Source organism: Spermophilus citellus (assembly GCF_964194105.1).
Source record: "Spermophilus citellus genome assembly, chromosome: 2".
Lineage (NCBI taxonomy): Eukaryota > Metazoa > Chordata > Mammalia > Rodentia > Sciuridae > Spermophilus > Spermophilus citellus.
Genome location: NC_138183.1, coordinates 231,948,359 through 231,975,884, shown reverse-complemented (window position 1 = coordinate 231,975,884; position 27,526 = coordinate 231,948,359). Strand labels below are relative to the sequence as shown.

Sequence of the window (27,526 nt, the reverse complement as noted above, 5' to 3'; positions counted from 1 at the left end):
TTACATGAAAACCTTCAAACAGGTGGAGGGATTTTAATGAATCACAATCCATGTGTGAGGAAAGGTCTTTTGTTTGCAGGTTATTATATCTAAGGTCCATATCACAGAAAATTTTTAGCCCCCTAAGAAACTTATAGATGAAAAATTTTTTAAGTCTGAGCATGGGATTATATATTGTACTATAAAGGAAACAGGAAAAAAGTAGAAAGAACATCTGGTGTGAACTTGGATATGCCTCTGATGTTCCTTTAGTAAAAAGGCTTTTCTGACTGATGCTACTTCTCACAATGGTTTGCTCTCTTTGTTTTAAAGTGTTTTTAAACTAAGTACATATTCTGATTTCTCAAAAACAAAGAAAATCAGTACAAAGATCATTACATACAAAACATGAAACAGAAATATTTATCAACCCCCCCTTTGCCACAGATTTAATTTTTTGTTGTCGTTTGAATTATCATTCCTAGTTTTATGCATTTCTAATCTCAAGGTCTCCTATTTGAATGACATATAAGGAACAACCATAGTTCATAGAAAGGACCTTATAAGTATTACATAGTGGAAAGAGAAAGCAAATATAAACATAGTGTGAATATCTTTGTTTTGTGGGCCACGTCCCTTCTTCATAGGAGACCAGTGAAGTTGAAATGTGCCAACTGCCTCCCTAACTCTAGGTGATGGGAAAGCCCACATCTAGGAGCAAGGGATGTGGAATTGAGTTGTCAAGCTGTCGTGGATGTCTTGTACAAACTGAACAGGCCAATTTATTGCAACACTGCATAGGCTGAAGGCTCCTATCTGGCCTTTACAGTTGCTTCCTTCTGGTGAGATTATTCTGCCCGACCACAGGCTCTCTCCCCAGTAGCATTTGAGCTACTTCTGATTCTTTCTGAGGAGCCAGTTCTAAAGAATAGCACTATGTTAATCCCTGCCTTGGGACCAGCCTGCTTCATTTCGAAGAGGCTCTCACCTTGCAATCTGAAAGTAACAGCTCCGCATGTTTGGTGATCATTTTGAATCCTAATGGTGACTTGATTTCAATATCTTCCACATTGTAGTTCAAAACTCCTAGCTTTCCGGATGAAAACAAGCAGGCTTTTTGAAAAAAAAAAAAAAAAAACTGACAACTTCTGCCTTACAGCCCGAATTTCTTTGCCTAATACTAACCTCCTAGCATGGGGAGTGTGTGTGATGGTGGAGGTGGGTGGAGGGGGGGGATGCTTTGAAATGCCGCTGTTCCGGTTCTGCCCTCCAGGTGGCAGCAGTGCCACACCTTAGAGGCTCCAACCCCCTCTTCCCTGACTTCAAGTGTTAATGCAATTGACCAATCACTGCTAAGATGATGGGAGGTAATTGGGTAATTGTATTTTACTGATCACTAGCAGAGAAAGGGAAAGGGAAAGGGGAAAGAAAGAGGGGAAGAGAAGGGAAGGGGACTGCAGTCCGAAAGGAAGCCTTTGGGGAGCAAGGACCCTAAATGATAGGACGTAGAATTGGTCGAGAGAAAGCCTAGACTGGCAGCAGCTGCAGCCGGCGCAGGAAACGCATTTATTTATTTGGAGGAAAAAGGAGGGGAGGGAGGAGAGCAAGGGGTAAGAAGAGGGTTCCGGCCGGAGTGGATGGAAGGGGACCGGGGTTTCTGCGGAGTAGGGAGCCGCCAACCAGGGCGATGGCGCTAAGGTCGGCGCGGAGCGGCTGTGCGCCTGACTACGCGTCTCCTCGCGGAGAACCTGCCGGCGTCGGAAAGGTCTGCGCCAAGAGGAACCAACTTGTGGCTCCAAAATGTACCCAACGCAGCTGGAAATGAGATCAAAGCTGCAGTTTCATTCGAGAAGGATGAGAGGAGCCAGCGATTAGGGATTTTTTTTTTCTTTTTAAAACCTTCGTTCCTGTTTCTTCTTTTTCTTTTCTTTTTTCTTTCTCTTTTTTCCTTTTTTTTTTTTCTTTTAAAATTTTGTTCCACACCGCGTCGGTCCCACCACTACCTTCCCCATTTGAAATAAAAGCCCAGTCCGAACTTCCATCGCTGGCGCCCCTGGATCTGCTGTCCGCTGATGGAGAAGGGGACCTGGGTGCTGGCAGGGGCCACCAGCGAGGGACCGCATCACGCATCTCCCCCGTGATCCTGGCCCTGATCGCGGAGTTCTGCCACACCTGGAAGATCTGGACCGGGTGCTGGGGTGGGGGCGGGGACAGAGTGAAAGCCACCCCGAGCCTTTAAAAAAAAAAAAAAAAAGTAGCGGGCGGGGGAATGGATTTCTTGACAGCTGACGGAGCCTTGAAATTTTCCTCCACTACCTCCGCCCCCGCCCCCGCCCCCGCCCCCCGCACTCCATTTAACGTGAGATTATGAAATTGCGGAGGCGGTGGAGGGAAGGAGACAGGATATAACCGGGAGTTTCCAGGGGAGAGGGGAAGGTGGCTGGCCGGGTGGCTGAAATCAAAAATCCAATTGCGCACTGGGTTGTGATGCGAAATCTAATCAGATCTTTGGCAAAGGGGCCGGCCGGAAGGGTAGCGAGTGGGGGGAGTTGATCCCCAAATTCTTGGAAGGGGGGGGTGTAGAAAAAGGAATCGACTATGTAAGAGGTGACTTTTTTTGGTGGCGGTGGCTGCTGGGTGCCTTGCAAAAATGAAGAATGCGGGACGCAGCTCTCTCTGGGAGCCGAACGCAGTGGATAAACTGATCGTGCCAAAGAGAAGGAAGAACGAAGCTTTTTCTTCTGAGAGCTGGATCTTAACCCAAATGTGTGTATGTGTACACCGGGAGCGTTGAAAAATGAAATAAGCCAGTGGCAGACGTGCGGGGATTGGTGTGTTTCTGACAAATAAATAATAATAAGACAGTCGCTCCCCCTCCCCAAAAGGATGATTGGAAATGAAAAAACGCGGATCCACGAAGGAAAAGTATGTTCATTTTTCTCTATAAAGGAGAAAGTGCGCCAAGGAGATATTTTTGGAGTGAAAAGTTTGGGGCTTTTTTAGGAAAGTAAAGACCTGATATGGTGGTTCTTCTTCTTCATCATCATCATCTTCTTCTTCTTCTTGTTTTTTTTTCTTTTTGAATTTCCCACAAGAGGAGAGGAAATTAATAATACATCTGCAAAGAAATTTCAGAGAAGAAAAGTTGACCGCGGCAGAATGAGGCATTGATTGGGGGAGAGAAACCAGCAAAGTACAGTTGGATTTGTGCCTATGTTGACTAAAATTGACGGATAATTGCAGTTGGATTTTTTTTATCAACCTTTTTTTTTTTTTCCTCCCTCTCATTTTGGTGTCAAGATCATGCGTTTTCTCTTGTTCTTAACCACCTGGATTTCCATCTGGATGTTGCTGTGATGAGTCTGAAATACAGTGAGTGATACTTATTTTCTTATTGATTTGTAAAACAATGTTCATTAATTTGGTGTTCTTGTTCTCCTTATATCCCCTTCTCCTGTGGTTTTTTAAAGACCTGGCTACTGGGGCAGAGAAAATAAGGCATCAGGCTGTGCTCACCGATAAGCTGGTTTGCTATAATGATGCAGGTTGTCTGCATCCTGGGGAAGCGCTTTTGCAAATGTTCAGTAAGAAAAAAAAAAATATCCCCAAGAAAGCTACTGCAGTATGGGGTGCTGGTACTGTGTGATTGACACTCTAGAATAGATTTAAGTTACATGGGAGCCCCAGAGTTAGAAGCACAAATATATAGCTATATTGGAAATCCAAGGGACCCAATTTAAATTTCATTATCCAATCTGACATTGCAGATCAACAGAATGTATTCACACAAAAAATATGATAATAAACCAAGCAGGTGAAGGATGGCTTCTGCCTAGTGGGTGAGTTGTAGGCTGGAGAGTAGGCATGGGGGAGGAAACGGGTGGAAAGGGGTGGTTGCACTCTGCACAGTCTCTCTTGCACACACACTTCTAAATATGGTCTTCACCTTACAGGGTTCTCACCAGGGCTAAGAATGAATCAAGGAGGACCCACTTCTCTTCAACAGAACCCCCTTCTCACTGATGGCTTCCTTGGCTAATAGGTTGCACATAATTGTAGAGGACTTGGGCAGTTGGCTTGGGTTTTGCCAGAAATCTTCCCAGCCATCACTAGGACAGAGCTCTTGAGAAATAAGCAGAATCTAATGTCCTGTGGTAACTTAGAATTATAAACCAAAGGAAAGATTTGTTGTGTTGAACACCAATATTTGTCATATGCCAGCTTTGTTGGGGGTAGGGGGTGGGGTCAATAAATAAAGATGAAAGAGAGGTTGAAAATGCTTAGAGAGCCTGAGGGCTTGCAGGATTACCTCCTCCCTCCTCAACAGCTGCCAGAGTCCTGGAGCTGAACTGTAGGACAAAACTCTGCTTTACGCTTCTCTGTTCCTCTCTGGGGCCTTCTATCAGAATCATGGACTCATATAACTAGTGCCAGAAGAGTCCTCAGAGATGTCATGTCAATAAAAGCAGAAACTGAGGCCTAGAGAAACTGTAACTCTTTGGTTAATGGCCAAACAGTATGAGACAGGTGACTCACCAACAGCCTCAGAACAGCAGACAAGTTTCAGACCCAAACTGGAAAGGAGTCAGGCACACACAGCATGGCTAGTTCTGTTACCACAGCTGCCATTTTTATTAGGAGGGGTCAGGGAAGGGTACACTAGTCCCAAGAGAATTAAATAAACTTCTACCAGTGTAGATCTCAGGGATTGTAAACTCCAGCCTACCTGCCCTTCTTCCCTCCTCTCTGTCCTCATTCTTTTTTCTTTTCCTTGTTTCTTTCTTTCTCTCTTTCATAATTCACAGAAGTCTAGCTTTGATACTATTTATTTATTTATTTATTTATTTATTTATTTATTTATTTAAATAAGAGCCACAACTCTGGCATATCCCAAAGGAGATGAACTGCAGCTGTCCCTTGGGCTCCTTTTCAGTGTTGGGCACATTCAGTCCTGTTGAGTGGTGGTCCTAGTAGAATTGTTAAAAAAAAAAAACTGTGGAGTTAGATTTATATTAGGGAGGCAGTAACAGACACCAGAAATACCCCCCACTATAAGCCTCTGAGTCTGTTCTTTTGCTCAACAGCACCTATTCTTATCCTTTTTATTACTCCTTAACTAAAGTAGCCAACAGCTGAGCGCTTCTCTAATTTATTTTTCTGGGCACCTGTTTCCAGTTGGGACCCAGATCAGGTAATCCCTTTCCCAACCTATGAAAACACTCCTGCAGGACTCTTGTTTATTTCTTGAGCTCTTCCCTAAAGTCTTCTTCATATTTTTGCCATAATTCTCGGCATTATTTCGTTTGTTTGCTTGCTTGCTTAGTTGTATATGACCACTGTCAGTTCACAATTTGTGGTCATGGAAGGACTCAAGTTTTGTTAAGGTCCTGATCAGCTACAACTGAGCACAACAGACTTAAAAGTAAGAAGGGGGAACAAAAAGTACTCTGATGCTTTCTACTTTGTAGTTCAACTCTAAGCATCATATGGGATACTGGCCTTGTAATTAGGATTAGGATGGGTCTGCCCATTGGTGGAGGTTTTGTTTTTGTTTTTGTTTTTAATTTTTTTCTTAACATCAACATTTCCTCAGTGCTTATTCCAGTTAGACTTTTTGTTTGTTTGTTTTTTTTGACATTGCACCTGTCACTGAACCTTCCACACACACACATGCAGCATTCCTGAGAGAGAAGGAGAGAGGGAAGGGAAGACAGGGAAAGAGAATCTGTTTAAAACTGTGAGCTGAGATGTGTCCTCCCACCCTCCTCCACAAATAGGGCATCTCAGGATGTTTTTCATGTGGTGAATCATTTCACCAGCATTACAGTTAGGAACGCAGACTCAGCTTGGGTTGAAGCTCCTTTGACTTGGCAGCCAGAGCTGGTCCTGCATTGAGAGCAAGTTATTCATGGGCTATTGAAAGAACTGTGGCTATGGTAGAACTGGAGGTACCTGACCAGTTTATATCAAGGCAGAGGCTGGTGCCCACTGAGGAGCATTTTTGAATAGGTAGAAGCACAGGCCCAAATCTGCTAGGTATTACAAGATTTGCTTTTAACATTGCAGATGTGTTCCTCCAGCAATTTAATTGTTGTGTCCTTTGGGCAATACTTGGAATCTCTCTGGCCCTCAATTTTCTCATTTGTGGAATGGGAATGATAATATCTAATTTGTTGGATTGTTTTGTGAATTAAAAGTAATGTTATGCAAAACCCAAGCATAATAGGCCCTCTAAGGATGGCTATTTGTATGGTTATTCTTGGATTAATTAATTTGTATTTGCTTCCTGAGATTGTGGCAAGTGACCTTATATTAGTAGTCAGGTTCCTTGTCTTAGGTCTTATCAGGACAGATCTATATACAGAAGTATATCATTTTAGATATAATATGTTGTTCCAGACCAGAAATTGTGAATAATGAATTTATGCTAAAAAGTATAGAAAAACCATTAGCAAAACATAGAAGAGAATTTAGGAGAAAATAAAAATCATGTTTGTATAGGTTTTCTTCTTAAAGTTGCACAGCATGGCTCTTGTGTATTAAATGTATCCTTTTGGCTATATAGGACATAGTGGGGACCTGAAATTCACAAAATAAAGACAAAGTCTATGCACTTATATAATTTAAGTTAAAGGTGTAAAATTCCATTACCACTACTAAGACCCCAAAGTTCATGATTTGGATTCACTAGAAGGCTATTCATGATGAATCCTATATTACCTAAAAAAAACTGTCTTTACTTTTTGATAGGCTAAAACCTCAATAGAATGCATGGGATCAAGATAATTTAATGTATATGTACATGTCTTATTGCTTACATGTGCAAATCTTCCAAAACCAACTTGCCAGTGGTTTTTCTGAGGGAGCCAATCATGGTCATTGTTCAAGATTTCACTCTCTACAGTAGTAGCCTTGGGCTCTGTCCATCTCCTCAACCTGCCTCTAAGGAATTCTTCTCCCTTCATGGAAAAAAGGACTTCTAGTATTGTAATTATTGTTATCCTTGATGTCATATCTGTGAAATAGCAGAGTTGGACTGGGAAGTTGTCTGTTGTGTTTTAATGATATTTTTGAAAATAATTTAAAATTGGTGTCAATTTTGTAAAAGTATTCCAAAGTTGATCATTTTCTCTTAAGGAGAGATGAAAATTGTGTATGCACATCCTAAGCATTTGATACATTTTATTTATTTTTTTAATGTGCTTTTTAAAGATGACAAAGAAATTAGGTGAAACTTGGATGCTAGCAACCAAAGTGAATTCAAATACTGAGCTTTTTCACTGGGCCACACGTTACATGCACCATTTAGCCTCCCTGAGCCTGTTTGCTTATCTGTAAAATAGAACTGCTTGGAACTGGCTGGTGTGAGAATGAAATCAGAAACCATATGTCATGCACAGCAAGCATTCAATAAATGCACACTTAAATTGATCATCTCTGATTTTAGTTATGAAATGCATGTTTGAATAAAAACAGATAGTCTTTGTTGAGAGGTAACTGTTAATTCACATTTTCACGGACATAGATTAAAAAGGCGAAATATATAGACAGGATTAAGTTTGAAGTAGGACATAAGTCCTTACAACTATTTTTTTTTTTTTGCAAGGTCCTACAGTTTTGCCATATATTTGGAAGTGCAGTCAATGTCATTGCCTCAGCAAAGATTGGGAAATATACTCAGTGATTTCTATAAAATGCATTCTGTGTCCATGTAAACTTTGGTGAGATCGTCAATTAATTATTTTATATTATAGGTACAAAAAAAGAATGATTTGTAAATGGTGTCTAAGGAGACTCTCTAAGGGGATTAAGAATCTGCCACATCTTTGTTTTCTTCAAAATGACTTCTCGGGAGACATGTAAATTTGACAGTTGAAATTTGGTTAGACAAATCTTGTGGCTGAGACAATGTACTTATAACACTCTCTGAGGGCAAGAGTACTGTTTTGTTTATTGGAATGTCCTCAGCTACTCAGAGGAGTACCTGATAGATACTGTGCATGCAATCAGTTGTCCTTGAATGACTAACTTAATTTAAGAAGCACCCCCTCTAATGGACTCAACTGAGTGTGTACACCTTTGCACACACACACACACCTGTAGGCCCACACATATAAACAAGTCTTGATTTTAGGAATCTATAGAAGTTGCCTGAGAAATGTCAATTAATATACACGCGCACACACACACACACACACACACACAGTACCACCACCACCATCACTCCCACCACCATTGTGTGTCTTCCTTATGTTGAAAATGCTGAGGTCTGAATAAGGCATACTTTTCTGAATTTTGGTGTTATTAATGGACTATGACATTTTGTACAATTCACCTCACCTCCATAGGTCTTATATTCTCCTCTTTTAATTAGAGGTAAAAACTGAGGTTGCTCCAAGTACTAAGATTCTAGGATTCTGAGTTGATAGTTGACAATTTAGAAGTTTAGCACTTCTAAGAATTAAAAATGTATAATCCCTAAAGGCAGGAAACTGGTTATTCAAATGTGACGAAGAATAGCATAGTATTATGGGAGAAAAGTAGAATGAGCATTGCAATGGTAGATATGTGGGTAAAAAGCCGAAGTAAATGGCTGACGGGTTTGTAGGAGTTATACTATGAGAATTACAAATGCAAACATTGGATTCCACCTTTATGTTACCACCTTTCAGCTGGTGGCTTCTACCTTGGCCATTTGAACTTGCTAACCCCCAGTGCCTCAACTGTAAAATTATAAATATTTTTTTTCTAGTTATTTTGGGAGCATTAAGATATGCAAGTATTTGGCATATGAATGGTATTCAATCACAAGTAATAGCTTCTTTGCCTTATTTTGAAATCTGTGCTTATTTTCTATAGAAATAGAAACATTTAACTATCAAATTTGTGTTTTGCATCACATTTTCTGAGTATGCAAATAATTTTCTTTTTTTGCCAAATCTACTTTCAAAGCAGGAGATATTATTGTTGATATTATTGTAAGTAAATTCATAATGAAGTCTAAAATGACAAAAAAAAACTTACATAAGACTAACAATTTTATTTCAACTTATGTACAGATTTATGGCAGCTTTCGATGGTTACAGATGTTTTCAACATTTATGGGGTTTAGAAGCATAACTTAATAACAATAATAATTACCACATATTGAGCATTTGATATGCACAACATTGTGTTGAGAATATAACATGTTTTTCTCCTTAATCTTCACTCAAGGAACAGAGGCTGGGTAATTTGTCTTAGGTTATACAGCATCAAAAAGATGGGGCTGGAAATGGAAGCTACTTACCTCCTCACTTTAAGACCCAAGATCAGAATCAGTAGACTCAAATTTGTTAAAGTGGTAACAAATAATATTACAGTTCACTATCACAGAATCTAGTGCTTGATCTGAATATTTTCACTGAGGTCAGGATGTCAGCTGTTTCCCTCCATCCTGTTTCCTGAAATCAAAGTCCTCAAGCTTCTTGGTTTCATATACCTTGCATAATTTCGTAAGTCCTCAGTAATATCCAAGTTTGACCCTAAGTAAGGAGGGAGCAATTTCTAAGAAAGATCCAGGAAGAATGGCCTGAACTGACCCACCATATCTACTATAGAGAAAAACTTGGGGAAATGCTATCATATTATCTAGAAAATGAGAATTACCATCAGTGCTAATAAGTTTGGACTTTGGATGTGACACTTGTACCCCAGATGGGATCCTAACTGCGTGGACCCCACACCTGATTGCAGTCCTCCTCCTCCTTGACCTCTCTGTAGCACCGGGTACCATTTCCCTCCACTGGCTTCCTGAAACTGTTCCAGAGATTTGGGGCATTTGGGCATTGATCATGATCATTCCTTTCATTTTACTTTATCCTCCTTCTGTTTTCCTTTTGTACTCCTTAAATGCTGGTGCCTTCCCTTTGACTCTTCTGTTCTCAGTCTCTCCACGTTTTTGAGAGAAGTCATTTGAGTTTGGTTTTGTAGGTGAAACTGAACTCCTTGCCATTTTGCATATACTCTCAAGACTCCTAAATCTCCTTCAATCCTGTTAATGCACCGGAGTCTCCTGCTGGCCTCTCAAATTTCATACAACAACTACTACAGATCTTTTTCACTTCAGGAACCTATATAGTTTCTCTTTCCAGTGATATCCTTGTCTTTAGCCTCCTTCTTATCCAGCCCATCTTCAAATCCAGCCTTAAGCTTAGATTGTGTGTGTCCTATTACTGCCATTGTCCAGATCCCATCATTACTGTCTTAGATGTCTGTAGCTGGTCTTTCTGATAGCATCAACTATTCTTCAGTGTAATCCATTATTCACTCTTCTTCCAGAAATATCCTCATAAGAAATGAAGCTGAACATCCCTTTCTCTATATTCCATAAATATATTTATAGTATAAAATCTATACTCTTCTCTTGACACTACAAATGGCCAGTCTCCCTTATCTCACTGCTATACTAAATGATTCACTCTGGAGGTAGGCCAGGTTAGTTTTGTCTTGAACTTTGTGAGGGCCACTCTCTTTGCCTAGCATAGACTTTGTATGTAAGTGTCAGAACATGTTAATGCCTCTAGGAGAACCTTTCCCAGCTGCTCTGGGTCCTCTGGGTCTCCCTGTGCCCTGTGTATGAACATCTTGTTTGTGTACCTGCGATACCTCTGATTGTAACATTTCTACTTACTTGGCGAGAATCCACTAGATGATGACTTCCTTAAGGGTATGAATCTCATAAACCTTATCATCGCCCACATCTAAATAAACTAGGAGTTTCCAAAATATTTTGCTTGAACCAGTAAATGGATGGATGATCTAAACAATCTTTAGCAAGAAGAGATTCCTTCAGTTTCTTTTATGATGTAAGCCATTATTTTTCCAATATTTTTTGCCATTAAGATCACCTTTCATTATTTTTCCACTAGGGACCATATCTCAGAATTACTTTGTGTAATAAACACATTGCAATTTGCTTTTCCATTTTAACTAACAGAAAGCATAGCTGCCAATCATCACTTCTTAAAATATACAAGATGAATATGTTACCATGAGTTGATATAAATTGAAGCAAAAATCAAGGTGCTTTAATTACCTTATGCAGTTTGATGCATGCCTGTATGATTTCTGGTTGACTTTTTGACATATTGGTGATAGCTACTTTTAAGGATGCTGTTTCAAAAAATAGTGGTTTAAACATCTTGTAGTGCCAATTTTATGTTCTAATTTATAGCTGTTGATAAGTTGACTGCAGGTTTTGCAATGCATAATGCTCTCTGGCAACATTCACCAAGACCCCATTGCTCACAAAATAAAGGTGTTCCTTAGAGTTTTGACCTACACAATCTTCACAGATGTATGATGTAGGCCTTCCTCTTCATGAATGACTATGAGAAAAAGACTGAATTTGCAAGTTTAAGAAATGCCCATAAATGGACACATGAAAGATGGAACTGGAAAAAGATCTTCTTTTAGTAAAACTGCCTTGATTTAAAAAAAAAAAAATGAAAAGGTAAGCTGGAGCTACATTTCATGACAAATGAAATCCTTTTTTTTTTTTTTTTTTTTTTTTCCCCACTGGGGATTGAACCCCGGGGAAGCACTTAACCACTGGGCCACATCCCGGCCCCCCTTTTTTATATTTTATTAGAGACAGGGTTTCACCATCTCTCTTAAGTTGCTTAAGTCCTCATTAAGTTGCTGAGGCAGGTTTTTTTTAATATTTATTTTTTTATTTGTAGTTGGACACAATACCTTTTCCCCATTCATTTATTTTTATGTGGTGCTGAGGATTGAACCCAGGGCCCCGCACATGCTAGGCGAGAACTTGAAAGCCTCCTGCCTCAGCCTCCAGAGCTTTTGGAATTACAGGCGTGTGTCACCATGCTTGGCTGAACAACTGGTTTTATGAGATCCAGCCATACGTTCTCAGGTTGCTTTGGCTTCATGCTTCAGAAGGAGCAGCAGAAAACACTAAATTAGATAAAGGAAAGTATTAAATGGTAAGATACTATTTAGTTATGCTTTAATTTTAATTTCATGCATTAATTTTTATTCTTCAATCTCTGAAGGTAAAGATTACATTGGGATATCTGGTCTTCATTAAGTCCTTTTTTTAAAAATGTTTTTCTTCTCATGTTAGATGATATCTTTCCACTGAGATGTTATTTTTAATCTCTAATAGTAATAATAGTAGACAACAGAGTATTATTAGAAAGAGTCACAATGCTTTTGAAATCCCTCTTAATCCTTTCAACAAGTTTTATTCCAAACTTCCAAAGTAATGATGTCTTCACTACTACACCCCCTATGATAAAGCTTAAGATGTTGGGAAGATGGTCAAAGACCTATTATGAAGAGGTAGTGATGAATGTGGTCCTTGGTTCTTGCTGAACTTCAAGCTGCTGAGACAACACTGTTTTGTGGGGGGAGTGCCCCATTTGTTTTATTTCATCAGTCTTATCCAAGTCCTCATAGTTCATGTAAGAATTCAGTCATCTGATTTTATTTCTTTGTTTGCTGCTAAGTAGGGAGGGCGGGGGAAGGTGGGGAGCTTCACAGATTAAAAATGATAGGATCTTTTCTTTTGAGACAGTCTCTTAATTATTAAACTCATCTGTTACTGTAGATGTAGCCCTGCCAGGTTGGTTGACTTATTTGTGATGTGTTAATAGATATCCTGTTGTCAATGCCGCTGATCATTTGTATGTAGTTTGTTTATTGGCTTAAGAGCTGTAGTACTAAGGAATTCATTTTAAAGATACTACACATGTTTTCTTGAAATGAACTGCTTGATAATGATAATAGGAACTTCAGTAACTAAGATAGGGAGTTTCTAACAAAGGTGCCTGGCATCTGAAAGAGTAAAGATGTTTTTCTCCTGAAAGGTCTGACATTGAATCTGAGACAGATCTCTGAGTGTGTTGGTTTTCCCAAACTTGGCATGAGATGGGCAGGGGATGGTGGGCAAGAAAGAAAGAGAGGAGGACGATCTCACCCTGGCTTTTCTAACCTGGGCAGAGGAAATGTTGAGAGTTCAGTTATCTCTACAGAGTCACCCCAACAGGGACCACAGCATGAGTACGAGTGACTGGATTCAAATCTATTATGAGGAGAGATCCAGGGAACTCTGATGTCTACTAATTGAATAGGCGAAAAGTCAGAAGCCACCCTAAAAGAGTTCAGGTCTACACAGTGGTGTTCAGGAAGGCAAGAATGGAACTCTGAAGGCTTTCTCTGTATTGTTTGAATGTTGCCATGGCAATCGTTTCCAGCAGAAGTTACATGTTTTTCAATTCCCCAAAGCAGCAAGCTGCCTTACCCTCTCCTTCTCACCCTCCCTCCATTCCTCTCTATCTGCCTCCATTCCTACTCCTCACCTCCCCTTCCCTTCCCTCCTTCCTCTGTTCTTTCTTTTGTTCTCACTTCCTTTAACTCATTCCCCATTGACAACAGTAATATTCCAACTCCAAGACATTGCTTTTAGGCAGAAAGTGAAGCAGACGTACAGTCTTCTCTCCAGGTTTCTGTTTTGCCCGTCTGTTTATGTATTAAAGACCTAATTAGACGGAAGCTGTGGATGGAGGCAGGGTTGGGGCTTTCCCTTGTTGGTAGGACACAGAACATATTATAATGGTTGGTGTTGTGGTGATATGTTAATTGGATCGCTCCAGGCAAGTGCAGAGCAGCAGTCTCTGACAATTAGAAAGAACAATGACTTTACTATGAAGGAGCCCACTCTCTTCACCAGTGAAAGGATTAGCATGCATTGCAGGTCTCTGGAAGGTTCCTGTAGACCCTGAGAGAGATCTGCGGTTGGAAATGCGTCCTGTCTCTTTAAAGCTAGACTGCTGCCTCTCACTTCGCTGATTTCACTGCCAAGGAAAGAGAAGCAAGAGATCTGGTTTCCTGGGCTGGTGGGGGAACCCTGTTGCAGACCTGGGCCATAGGATATAGCGCAGGGATGTTAGGAAGAAATCTTTGCCTGCTTAATGCACGTGGCCAGTGAATTGTGAAATGGGTCTCATTAGAGCCTTTCACATCCCGGCATGTGCCAAAGTGCTTTGCCGGCACAGGGCCATCACTTCAGGTCCAACCCTGCTGCTGATCACTGCAGCCAAGAAGGGACAGAGGCTCTGTCTGTATTAAAGACTTGGGTCCCATGGTCTGTGTCTACTGTTCATTGTAAGCCTGCTCTGAGCCTTTCAGTCCAGCCAGGGATGAGGCACAGCACATCCCCTAGGTGTTTATTGAGAGGAAATATTAAGGATTTAGAGCTGATGGGCTTGATACTGCTCGTGGTTGCTGACCTCACATGGTCTTTTCCCCAGATCTGGTGTTGAAGCTGGACCTAAGCTCCTGCAGATATGCCCAGATACCCTCCTGACAGAGAGGGCCAAATGAGTCATCAGGGACCTTTGTGTTATTAGATACAGAGGAGCTCTTTACTTGTTCTCAGACTCACAGAATAGATATTTTACAATGAAATTGAACCTCCCGAAGCATAGCAACCATGAGTTCTAGCAGCTGCAAAACGCTGAGTGCTGCATGTCAGATGCTTTGCCCTTCTCTTGTTTAGAGCATCCCATGATTCAACAAGCTTGGTGATTTCAAACAGGGACATAAGAGCCAGAATGATCTGAGCCTTTCCCCATCTTCGATGGTGGTTTTGAGCAATTTCCCCATCGTGAACCTCAGCTTTCTCATCTGTGATGTGGAAATAGCTACAAGACAAGGGTATGAGGAGTTATAATTGAAATAAGGCCTGTAAAGCTTTTAGCAGAGTGCTTATCACATGAAAATTCAGGCTATTATTGATAAAAATGTAAATGGCATTTTTCTTACAATACTGTGAAATAATCTGTTAAGTTTCTGAATTTGGCACAGTGAAATTGCTGATGTTTCTTATATAAGCTGTATAATTTGGGAAGCAGAATTGAAAGGACCAATAAAATAAATGTTTGTTGCTTTCATTTTGGATACATGATTTTTACTTATCCATATTAGTGATTTCTTGTGGGATTGATAACTTGGACCTGACTCAGTAGTGATGTCTTAGTCTATTCTAAGTAAAAGAAAAAAAAATTGTTGTAGGGTAAGGAAAAAATCTGATACAACTTACTGAAAAGTCCTCTTGTTCATGAAGTTCAGGTATAGTTTGATCCAGATGTTCACAATGACGTTGGGACTCCTGCTTTATTTTCTCTTTAATTCTCTTTACTTAGTCTTTGTTTTAGCAAACTCTGAGAGTGTCCTAAGATCTAGGATGACTGGACTAGCTTAGGTTATATGCCACTCAAGAACCACCATTGTCTTTAAGGAAATGGAATTGAGGATCAAATGCATCCCTGAAGGAAACTTAGAGTTTTATTAGAGAGAGAGAGAGAGAGAGAGAGAGAGAGAGAGAGAGAGAGAGATTCAAGTAGATTGGAGAGAAAAATCACAAGTATCTTCCTTATGTCTGGTGGTGAAAAGTGGCAAGAACAATGTACCTGTAACCTGTTTCACACTGTAACTTGCTGCAAGGGTTGTTTCCACTTCTCAGTAATGCTATATTGTATATAGATATTCAGGTTTCCATAACCATCCAATGAGTTCCCTTTTTTCCCCATAAATCATCTAGCTGTAACTATTTTTCACTGGGTCAACTTTATCTACAGATGTGTTATTTTGGCATTGTTCTTCTCTTAGGAATAGATTCTTCTTCTTTTTTTTTTTTTGAAAGGGAATATGCAGGTCGTCTGGTAATGAGCAAACAAGAACAAAAGCAAAACAAAACAGAATTTTCTTCAGTCAATTATAGGCCTCTAGGAGAGGTCTTTCAAAGTACCTCAGGCACACTCCTGGTCACTTTCATGCCTGGGTAGATGAATCACCACCCATGAGTGTGCTTCTCCCACCCAGCCTGGATTCAATCCAATTGATCAAAGCAGAGGTTGCTCTCTTCATTTTGTCTACCCAGGGTAGTGATCAAATGAAGCCCAAGGCCCTCTGTTTCTTCCTAGGCAGATGGAGGAAATAATTACCTGGTCTTTGGTGTCAAATCTTTGCTAAGAAGGTCTCTTCATAGCACATGGCTGCTTACCACATTCAAAGACTGGGAGTTATCTTTTTTGTAGAATTAATACTGTTGTTTTCTTTACTAGAAACACCACAGATAGTTCATTCATATTGGTATAGTGATCTGATCACAATTAATAATTATACCAAATTCATATCATTGGACAGCAAATGAATGGCGGGGTAAGATTTTCGTGGAAAGTTAAAAAAAAAAAAGATGAATTCCATTGTGATCATTTGTAAAATGGTTGGAATTGTAGTTGGTTATTTTATATATTTTATCTAATTGTAATCTTCTAATAGCTGCAATAATAACATGGAAAAACCAATAATGGATAACATTTATTGAATGACTAATATGTATAGACATCATTCTAAATACTTTCCCACTTATAATTAGTAGTCTACATGCAAAAGAGCACCGTTTTTAAAGGTGGGACAAGTGAAGTTTGGGTGGGTTTGATAACTTTGCTGGATCACAGGGGTCAGTCAACAACAGGACTCTGCTTTAAACCTCTGTTTATCCTGGTGGTTTTTCTACTCTGCTGTACTGCTTCTCCCATGGGACTCTTTAACAAAAGTATTGTAACTGGATTTCTTGAAAGAAACCCAAATCTGCTTTTTTTTTTTTCTTCTTCCTGTCTTCTCCTGGTGTTCTCAGCTTTGACTATTTCTTCTAGTATTTTACATTCTCTAGTTTGATGGGATCACTGCCCAGCCATGACTCTGGATGTTTGAAAGTATAACTTTCCCTGTACCATGTATGTTAAACCTAACACCCATTTGAGATCACCACAAGGAATCCACAGGGGTTTGTAGGAGGCTCTGTTTTTGGTTGATTATAGCTCTTTTTTGTCTTACATGGGCAAGAGTGAAGAAGTATTTCATATCCTAAAGGTCTCTAACAGTGAGATTTTCAGTACCTGTATAGATATTAGCAGTTGGAAACCTTGTTCCTTAAGATACAGTGTTACTAATATCAGCATCTTAGGCACATAAGTCTGTCCCAGTTATTTATTGTCTTACTTTAACAGGCAGAAGACATCCTCCTTCATGTGGAGAAAATGGAAATAAGGGTCCTTCTTCCATAGGTCTTAAGACTTTACTCTTTTCCTTCCAGGATGGTGGTGGTGGAGGTGGGCAGCTAAAGGAGATATGGTTTTAGATAACCCTTGTTATTTTTTTCCCCACCAATATAATGGGAAAAATTAGAATTCTTGGCTTATTTGGGCATAGGGCCAGAGAGGAGTAGTGCCCCAATCAGTCCTCAGTCTTCATCATACCACCCTTTATTTTCTTTATGACATACTGTAGGGCAATAGCCGGAAAGGAGGCCAAAGCACAATGTGATTGTAGGATCTATGGACACGATCACTGGCTCCATTTTAGCCATACATGTGTGATACCATCCCTTTATCTCTGTGTCCTGAATTCCCCCACAACGTCTGCCAGAGTGCCTCTGCTATTCAAGGCACAAGAGAAAGGATTGCACTTTGGGGCAATACACTGTAGATTCAGGCATGGTGTGATGTCCAGAGGATGATTCTTCTTATGGCCTACTACGTGTTAGACCCAACACCTTCTGTACAAAGAATAGAAAGTGACTTTAACATCATTTGTGGATTTTTATACTCAAATCTAAAGGTTAAAAAAAAAAAAAAAGAAAAGAAAAGGTTTCCTGCTGCTCACTATTGTATAATGTGGGAACCCTTGCTTCCTGTCCCTTGAGGCTGACAAGGCAGACTCTTTGCTTCTTACTGTCTCTCAGTATGCTCCATTCTACCCTAACCTGGGCTGTGAGCACTTTTCAAACCCAGGTAACTCTAATCATGCCCTGGTTTGCCCTTTTCCTTCCAGTCCATCTTTATCACTATCCTGTGCGCCTACCAGCCAGCTCTTACTTGTGAAAAGGATTCCAGAAACCTGGGACCTGGCTCTCCTCCAGAGGGCCTGGGCTTTTCAGCCCTTCACCTCTCAGTTCTGCATGCACTTCTTTGCTCTGCCATGTTTTCTTCCATTTTTTTTTTCTATCCTGCTTTGTATGGATTATCATTTTATATGCTTCTTATTTGTTTCCTTACCTAGCATGAAGTCTCCCTGAGGTCAGCCCTTTGATTTACACACATACACATCACTCAATATATCTTCATAATTTTTAAAAAAAAAAAAATGTTCTTCGCTAGCTTCTAACTGGTAATGTTAATATTTAAAAAAAAAAAAAATGAAACCAAAGCATTACTGTGGTTTTTACTCTTATTTCCTTCAGTTTGTCTAGTGGCCTCAGAGACTCTTTTTGGGGCTTGCAGTCTTTTTTTTTTTTTTTTTTTTTTTTTTTTTGCATTAGGGACATCAACTTGGCAGTGTGGCATGACACAAATAAAAGGAGCTCCCTTATGTTCAGTTCTCTATAGGGTCCTTTAGAGAGCTTCTCTACAGAGGACAGTAGTTTAGAGCTGTTGGTGTCCAGAGCTGTGTGCCTAGCAGAGACTTGGAGCTCCTTAATGGAAGGAATGTATTTCTGAGGGCACTGATGCTCCTGTACTCCTCAAAGGGAACCTGCTTTGGTGGTTCTGTAATGCTGACAGGGTGGACAGATTTCCCAAAGCAACTTCTTGTGTGCGCAAGGGGTTTTGTTTTTTTCCAGCTTCCCCTTCTATTAATGTTTTAAGGAGCAGGATGAAGCCATAGTTCTTAATGTTTCAAATCCCCTGCCCTGTTTGCTTATTATTCTAATATGTAACAGTGATTCTCGATAAAACTAATCCATCAAATGAGCAGATGACATTTGAAATAACAAATGGGGGAAAACAGCACAGCATAGTGAGTTTCTCACAAACTTCAGTGTGTATAGTATTAAAGACTAGCTCGTTATGTTTTTTCCTTTGTCATTTCATTGGTGTCAAAATGTCAATATTAAAGGCAAATGATTACAAAAGTAGATTTAAAAAAATTTTTATCTCCTGGTATTACTACTTTGGAAAAATAATTTATATATACATATGTATGTCATTCATGTATATCATTATTTTTTTTTGTAATTGTTATTTTTAATTTTTTTTATATTTTTGGTGCATTATGCTGGTACATAATGATGGGGTTCATTGTTACATATTCATACATGCACACAATATAACAATATAATTTGGCCAATATCATACCCTAGCATTACACAGATAGATTATCATAGCTCTTTGACAAGTGACTACCATGTCTGTCATTCTCTCAGTAGTCTTGGGCACTGCCATGAATGTAAACATTCGGAACCTTAGGGGAAACTTAGAGCAGGTATCTGCAAGTTAAGTTGGAAATATGGACCCATTTTACCCCAGGTTTCCCAGTGGAATGTTTCCCACAGCTGAATGCCTTTGTCCAAGGGAGCATTCCAGTGCTTCTACAGTTGCCCTTTAGCTGTAGAACTCCAAGCAAATGCCCTGTATTTTCTGAGCCTTCTGTTTCTGTATAATGAGGGATTTGATTCAGATGCTCTCCAATATTCCTTTTAGCTCTGTAAGATTCTGAGGCATTGCATAGAACTATTTGCAGATAATAGGGCTATCTTTGCCACAGAGAATGGAAATGCATTTTCTTAGTTCCTCTTCTCATATATTCTGGATGGCTTATTTCCTTTCTTTACATCATCAGGCCCTCCTTGGTCTACTTTTTCATCATGCTATCAAATGCATTTCTTTCCTCTTCCATGTATGTCTAGCCAAGTCCTTCTTCATATTATAGTTGCCTTTTTTTGTGCATGTGTGGCTATTCCACAGGGTAAGCACTTAATTTCAGACTTGCTGCCACTAATTAACTAGGAAATTAAGTAGGTGAATTCATTGATTCAGCACTTGGTTTGATGTTTGTATTAACTCATTAAAAAGGAAGCCCTGGATGTGGCCAGAGGCTTGACGGGAATCTTTCCCTCCCCCAGAAATCTCCTTTCACTTCCCACACCACATATCTATCGTGCTATTTCTCAGAAGTATTCATGCATCTGGGGACCAGCCAAATGACCGGAGCTGTGTCCGATAGGAATTCCATTCTTTGTGACCATGGAAACAGTCATTTCTTGTTCTTCTCCTTTCCCAGCTTGCTAGCCACAGCTCCAGTTTTGCTTTTGATACACCCAAAGAATTCTCTTTGGATGCAAAGATATGCAAGTGAAAGGTTTTCATAGTTTGATACCCCCACAGTAACTTCCCACCTCCACCCACCTCCTGGGGAAAATAGGCCTACACACTTACACACTTTGATGAAATTTTTACCTCTTTTGTATTAGGAGGAACTTAGGTAAAAAGCTGTCATAAGGTTCTACATTCCACATCAGAGCCATCTACTAGTTTTCGGGAAAAGTATTGGCATAAAATCTATTTTTTTTTTGTTTCCAACAATCATATTTTATGTTCTTCTTTTGCAAAAAAAAAAAAAAAATCATAAGTGAATGACAGGGATGGTGACCATGGAATTGTTTATGTATTTTTTCACATTTTTTTTTTTTTTGTGGTGACTCATGGTCTTCTTTCAAATCCCTGCAAATAATATCTAGCTTATAAAATATGTTTTGTGGTAAAATGGAGTGGAACATAGTTTGTAATAGAGTAGCAGCCTTTGTAAAGGGGTGTTTTCTTGGAGTTCATCCAAACAATTCAGTTACTTGTATAAAGTAATTGGATTAAAAGAAAACTGTGGTATTAAATGTATGTTCTCTGATTTTTCTATACTTTCTGTACTTTATGTCCTGTTAAAGGTCTTGAATTAAGTGGTACTTCTCAAGATAGTTTATTTGGGGCTAAGGATGTAGCTCAGTGGTAGAGCACATGCCCAGCATGCACCAGGCCCTGGCTTTGATCCCCAGCATTGCACATGCAAAAATGTTCACCTTATTTTTTTGCATTGAATTGTATACCTGATAATTGGGATGACTTGACCTTATCTCTCCATTGCAATGTTAATAATTGCCTCAGTTGTTTTTCTCCAGCACTTCATACACAACTATACTATGGCACAGTATGGTTATTATTATTGCACATTTAGTAATCATGTATATTATCCATCCTCTCCCCACGATTCTGAGTTTCCTTTGTGTAGAAAGCCAGATGCATTCTTTGTGTACCTCTTTGATACACAGTAGGTAATCAGTATTTAAAGAAAATGAATGAAATAGTGAATACCTTTAGCTTAGAGTTGGTTTAAAGCAGGACTTAATTTTGTGATAATAATAATAATAATATAAATTTAAATAAATCTTTCCTTAGCAAAAATTAATATCATAGTATTTTGAATAATCATGTGTTGTTAAAATCATTCCATAAATGTGTAGGATAGTCTTGAGTTTTTTTTATCGTATTTCCTCATGATTTCTAAAATATGGATCAATATAAATCAAGAAACCACTTAGTTTCAAATAAGCTTAATATATTTCCTCCCCCAAATTACTTAATATTTCCCAAATTAATCAGTAAGTTCCATTTCTTATACTTCAACCATTTTGTATTTATCAGTTTATTTTTAAAAGTGGAAGCAACATGGCAGTTTTGGCTTATCTTAAGTGGATAAAATTGAATTGATAATTGTCAGGTCCTTGCTAATTCACAGTATAAACATAAAACATTCAAGAGTCTCCTAATATTTTACATTAAAATTTAAAAATATCTCTCATTTATTCATATTTAAGAGATATAGATGTATGCAAATATGTTTTTTATACAGTCATAAAAATATATATCTACATATGTGTATTTACATACAGACAGATATCATGCATATCCCTTGATAATAATTTAGAAGTTCTAGGTATACTGCCAGTGTTGTCCTCTATGAGGTATTATACTGTCATTAAAAAATATACGTACAGCCTATAAATAAAGCCTGGTATAGTGGTGCACACCTGTGATCGCAATTAATATGTAGGCTGAGGTAGGAGGATCACAAGTTCAAAGGCAGCCTCAGCAATTTAGCTGGACCCTCAGTTACTTAGCAAGGCCCTGTCTCAAAATAAAAGATAAAAAATTATCTGCGAATGTAGCTCAAGGTTAGCATACCCAGGTTGAATTGCCAGGACCAATATATGAATAAATAAAATAAAAATTATGAGTACATGTAGAATGCAGAAGAAGGGAATGAAGAGAATTTTTGCCTTTGTACAAGAAGACAATTTTTTTTTAATGGAGAGAGAGTTCTAATTAAGTGTAGTATAATGTTTTTTATTCAATGATTTGACAAAATGTGTTTTCAAAATCCCATTCCTTTGAAAGATACTGTTGTTTTAACTGTTTCTTACAAAAAAAAATGTAACTCCAAAGTTAAAAAAAAAATCTGGCACATGGTGGTGCACACCTATAATCACAGCTAAATGGGAGACTGAGGCAGGAGGATCATGATTTCAAGACCATCCTGGGCAACTTATGGAGACCTCATCACAAAACAAAAACAAAACAGGGTGTGGATGTAGCTCAGTGCTGGCATAACACATGTGAGATCATAGGTTCAATCCTCGGTACCAAATACATGTATGCGTGCACACACACGCAGACATACATACTTTATAGTGATACATTTTAGTTTCTGATATTTTTCTGCATTTGCCTAAAACTGATGAAAATAAAATAGGTTATCACAAATTGATTTTAGGCACTTGGACCATATTGATACAATTATATAATTGTGGGTTAAGGAAATGGGTTCATTTTGCAAGGTAAGATTATATCTCAGGATAGAAGAGGTATACTATATACAAATATCAATTTTGAATCAAGGAATTTTCATTTTCATACTCAATGTTTTTATAAAAGATAAATTGTTATCTGGAGATCTTCCTCCACCCCATTAAGCAAGAATCTATTGGGGATCTTTACAGGAACAGAAAAAAGAAAATTAATCCTAATTTTACACTCTCTTCATGAAATCCATATGGTTTAGTTGATGCTTGCATAATAAAACTCACTTTCCTCCAAGATGTTTTTTTTTTTTTTGAGATGCTTCAATGGAGATACTTCATTTCAAAGAAGATGCTTCAATGAAACTATGATTTCTCACTAGCAAATATTTTATTCTTTTAATTCATTAAGAGTTCAATAGCCCTTGGGTCATTTTTTTTTTTCTTATGGAGTCTTATACACTTAGAGATACAACAAAAGCAATGTGACTTTCATTCTTCCCCTACACACCTGTAATTTTTCAATTATTGCAAAGAGTTCACAGAATCCTTTCACGGATCTTTCTTAACCACAAGTCCCTCTTGGAATGGGTTTAGTTAGAGCATTTACAAAAGCAGAACTCACAGCTACTCTATCATATCTTTCATAAAGATTCAAATTTTGAATCAAGCATTTAGAGTTGAATGCATGAAGGAAGATATTATTAGTTCATTATGTTCTCAAACATTCATCTCATATTGTTTCTTGAGGGGAAGGATCAGGCTCCCAGTATTAAGTAGTTTGTGAATGAGTTCTAATTTTTTACTTATTATGATCACTGGAGAAATTTATTGACTTCAAAATGGCCACTACGCAAATTTTTTTCTCATGAGAAATCTCAAAACCTATTTCCATTATTGGTTCCATTTTGTTATGCAACTTCTTCACAATGAAAACCTCTCAAATTTCTGCAACTCCTGAGGAAAGCTCTGTTTTATTTCAGTTCAATTTGAAGACTGTTAATTGTAATGTATAGACAGGCATTGGCACCTTATGCCAAAGTTTTTCATGCTAATTTAGAACACTGAACTTCAGACAAAACCCTTTACAACAAGACTGAATGCTAGCCTGCCTGAAATTTTACTAATAACTGAATGAATGGGAGATAATGTAAGCTGCCTGCTCACAGTATCATAGAATGTGACTCCCTGGCTCTAGGATGTGGCTACAAAGTGAATCCATTGCAATTCCCTAAGTATATGTCAGCCACAGATGTGCACCATGAAAAAAACACTTCCCTGAGAGACATTCTTGTGCCCTCACCTACACTGACAAGTGGGAGTCCACAGTTGGTGTTCATGGAACTAAAGAACTAGGTGTCATGCACCAGTGAAGGGTTTAGGAGTGAGCATCAAGTCTGCCTTAGTAGCTCCAGTTGGCAGGAAAAAAAACTCAAAGTTCACTTTCATTGAGGCTGTTTCAGCCAGACCAGGATCTAAGCATATTTGACGTAATTCAGTTCTGTTCAAGTTATTAAATGTTTGCTATGTGGCATGCTAGCCACTATCAAATTATGCCAGTTTGGAATTCTTCCCTATTACAGAGAATTTAAAGGTTAGTAAGGGAAGAACTTTAACTTACATTTCCAACCTTTGCATTCTGTGATTTAGGGAAAGTCATTTAACCCTTCCTGAATCTCTGTCTTCTAATTTGTAAAATGTAGCTGCTCTGCTCTCTTTCCCTCATTCAATGTTGTTAAAAGGATGGAAACAGATGGTAAAGCAGAGGAAACTGCAGACACTTGTTTTTATATTAGGGCTTGGGGTTTGGGGTGAGATAGAAAGGAAAGAGGTCTTAGGAACTGGTTCAGGAATAGCAGTCTATTGTATTTCCTTAGGTAGAATATATATGTCAAGGTGGTTGGGGATGGGAGGTTAGTGAAAATTATTTTGGAATACCCAAAGTGCATCTACTTCAGTGTATGAAAATCTCTTAGGATTTTGAAAAGCTACTCACATTAGGGATCTACATTCAGGTGGCAACACTTGGCTTATGGTAGGTGCTCAAATGTCACTGTGCCCAGCTCTTCCCCACCAGTCACCTTATCAGGGAAAGGAAAGTAGAAAAGACAGGAGGGCTGGTGCACCCAGATTGTTTGTACACAGTACTGTGATCAAAAGCACCAGATATGCATGATAACTCTTAACTCTGTTCTGCCTGTAAACAGCCAATGATCTGGTTAGTTGCAGCTGTTGACCCAGTGGTAGTGGAAATCTTTGTTTATTGAATTTCCAGCTTCCAATCGACTGTGCAAAGAAAAACTGTGAAGGGGCTGGGGATGTGGCTCAAGCGGTAGCGCGCTCTCCTGGCCTGCATGCGGCTCGGGTTCGATCCTCAGCACCACATACCAACAAAGATGTTGTGTCCACCGAGAACTAAAAAATAAATATTAAAAATTCTCTCTCTCTCTCTCACTCTCTCTCCTCTCTCACTCTCTCTTTTAAAAAAAAAAGAACAACTGTGAAAATAAAAGTCGATAGTTTCTCTTTCCTTCTCTTCTCTCTCCTTATGAGAGGGATTTGGCTCCTTAGGTTGGTTATAATTTTTTTTTTCTATGAATTCAACAAAAGAACTTCTTTTTTCTGTTCAGAGAGAGGGACAGATGGAGGGGGTTGGAGAGAGAGAGGAGGGGAGAGGGAAAGAAAGAATATTATAGATTGAATTGTATCTGGTAAAATTTATATGTTGCTAAGGTCTTGATTTCCCAGTGCCTCAGAATGTGACTGTATTTGGAGATAATATCTTTAAAGAAATAATCAAAAGGAAGTCTTTAGAGTAACCACTTATTCAAAATGACTGATATTTTAATAAAAAGAGGAAATTTGGACACAGACAGGTGCCCACCCAGAGAAAAATTATGGGAGAAAACAGTGAGAAGGTGGCCATCTTTAAGCCAAGGAGAGAGGCCTCGGAAGACATCAAACCTGCCAACTCCTGATCTTAGACCTCTACCCTCCATAACTGTGGGGAAATAAAAGTTCTGTAGTTAAAACCTACCTAGACACTGGTGTTTTGATATGGAAGCCTTGGCAAACTAATGCAGTGATGGTAAGGTGCTTCCCTTAAATGGATTGGAGAGCTCTGGTTACATGGCAGAAGAAATGGTCTGATTTCTGTATCTCCTGAGGGATACATTCTGCTATCACCTCCAGCAAGTCTGAACCTTCAGCTTGGCTATCCACTAGAATGATAGATGGAGGGACATGCAGACTGCTCTTTCAGGAGGAGCCTTGGCTTAACCCTGGAAGCCCTACATGTGGTTCAGTTTCATATGACTTGGGTAATATTTTCTTCCATCCTTCATTTTCTTCCAGTAAAAGTAGATTCTAAGAAGGAATTCTGAGTCCTAAGAAGGGACGTATTAGCCAGAGATTCCAGGATCTGCCTCCAAGATAAGCAGTGCTTATAACCACTTCTGAGTCCCTAAAATTTGCTATCAGGGATCTTTCACTCTTGGAGAGGGCCAGGGATAAGAACTCTTGTTTTTCTGATTACACAAAACCAAGCATATGTCTCACTACTAATAATCTATGTTATCATTATCATTTCTATACTATCATTATCATTATCATTTCTGCTATAACCTGTACAACCCCAGTACTCAGGTTCCATAAAGGAGAATGAAAAGGTGGAATTTTGTTAGTTTTGTTTTTTTGTTGTTATAGTGTAGTGGCAATTGTCGGTTTGGAGTGGTGTGGTGGACAATGAAGAGCTAGTTTGAAGTGAGATAGACCTTGAATCTAATCAGAGTTGTTTGCTATCAACAGAACTACTTGATGACTTAAATTTCTTAAGTGTTGCTTTCTCATCCTAAATGTGGATGATGGTAAATAAGCATAGTGACTGTATTTATAAATAGGAATAAGAACACCCTCTTCGTCCTATTGTTAAATAGAATGTGCACCTGTTTGGTACATAGTAATAATTCAATGAATATTAACCATTGTTATCATTCATTATAATGTCTACTCTCAACATGCTCTTTGTAGTGAAATGCATAAAGATGGATATTTATGTTGACTCCACTGTTGGACACCACGGCTATTGCTCCTTGCCTTTGTAGCATGAGGGGGGGCATACAGCTGAGTCGAGACTCTGAAAACTCTTTAAGATAGCAACATCAGCTGTAGATTTTAAATGAATTCAAAATAATCCTATTTGAGACCTGTAAGCTAAGGTTCTATCTAAAACACAGAGCCTTTAAGTACCAATATTAGCTTCTTTCTTCAGAAAGTGAAAGCTGACTAGTACAGAATTTGAAATAGCTTTAAATATAGGGGCAATGGCAAGCTTGGTAAAGCAAGATACTTAAATGATTCTACCTAGAGATTCTAACCCAGTGGGTTCTCGATCCCAGCTGTGCATCAGGTTCTCCTAAAGAATTTAAGAATCATCAATATGGGAGCCCCCCCCCCGAAGATTCAGATGCTGCAGGGATATATTAGCATGCTTTCACAAAATCCACAGGTGAGTTTGAAGTACGTACAGACTGTATTGAGGATCACGGGTTCCAAAATGTCATGTGTTAAAAAGCTGTAATTTCGAACTTTCTTTATTTCCCCCTTTTGTACTTATTTCTTTACCAGTATCACAGTTTGATATTACACAAATTCTCATCCAATCTCTGAAAATCACAAGGTTTTTGTAAAGAATTCTCATTTATGTTTTCAGTATCTCTCCATATTCTTGTCTTTTAAATGCATAGTACATTTACATTAATATAGTATCATTATGAATTTTAAGACTCTATAAAGTCATATAAGTAGAAACTTCTATATAAAGTCATATGCAATAATTCCCTGTTATAATCTCTAAAT

At 38.8% G+C, this 27,526-nt stretch overlaps 1 protein-coding gene across 3 annotated transcripts in view; it reads left to right on the top strand.

Annotated features, from left to right (window-relative positions):
- Positions 1-1,472: 1,472 nt before the first annotated feature.
- LRRC4C (leucine rich repeat containing 4C) overlaps positions 1,473-27,526 on the top strand; it is a 169,711-nt gene continuing 143,657 nt past the window's right edge. For all 3 annotated transcript variants that reach the window (XM_081262086.1, XM_081262084.1, XM_081262085.1), the window contains exon 1: positions 1,473-3,351. The gene's annotated coding sequence lies outside the window, so the exon portion shown is untranslated. The remainder of the gene's footprint in view (positions 3,352-27,526) is intronic.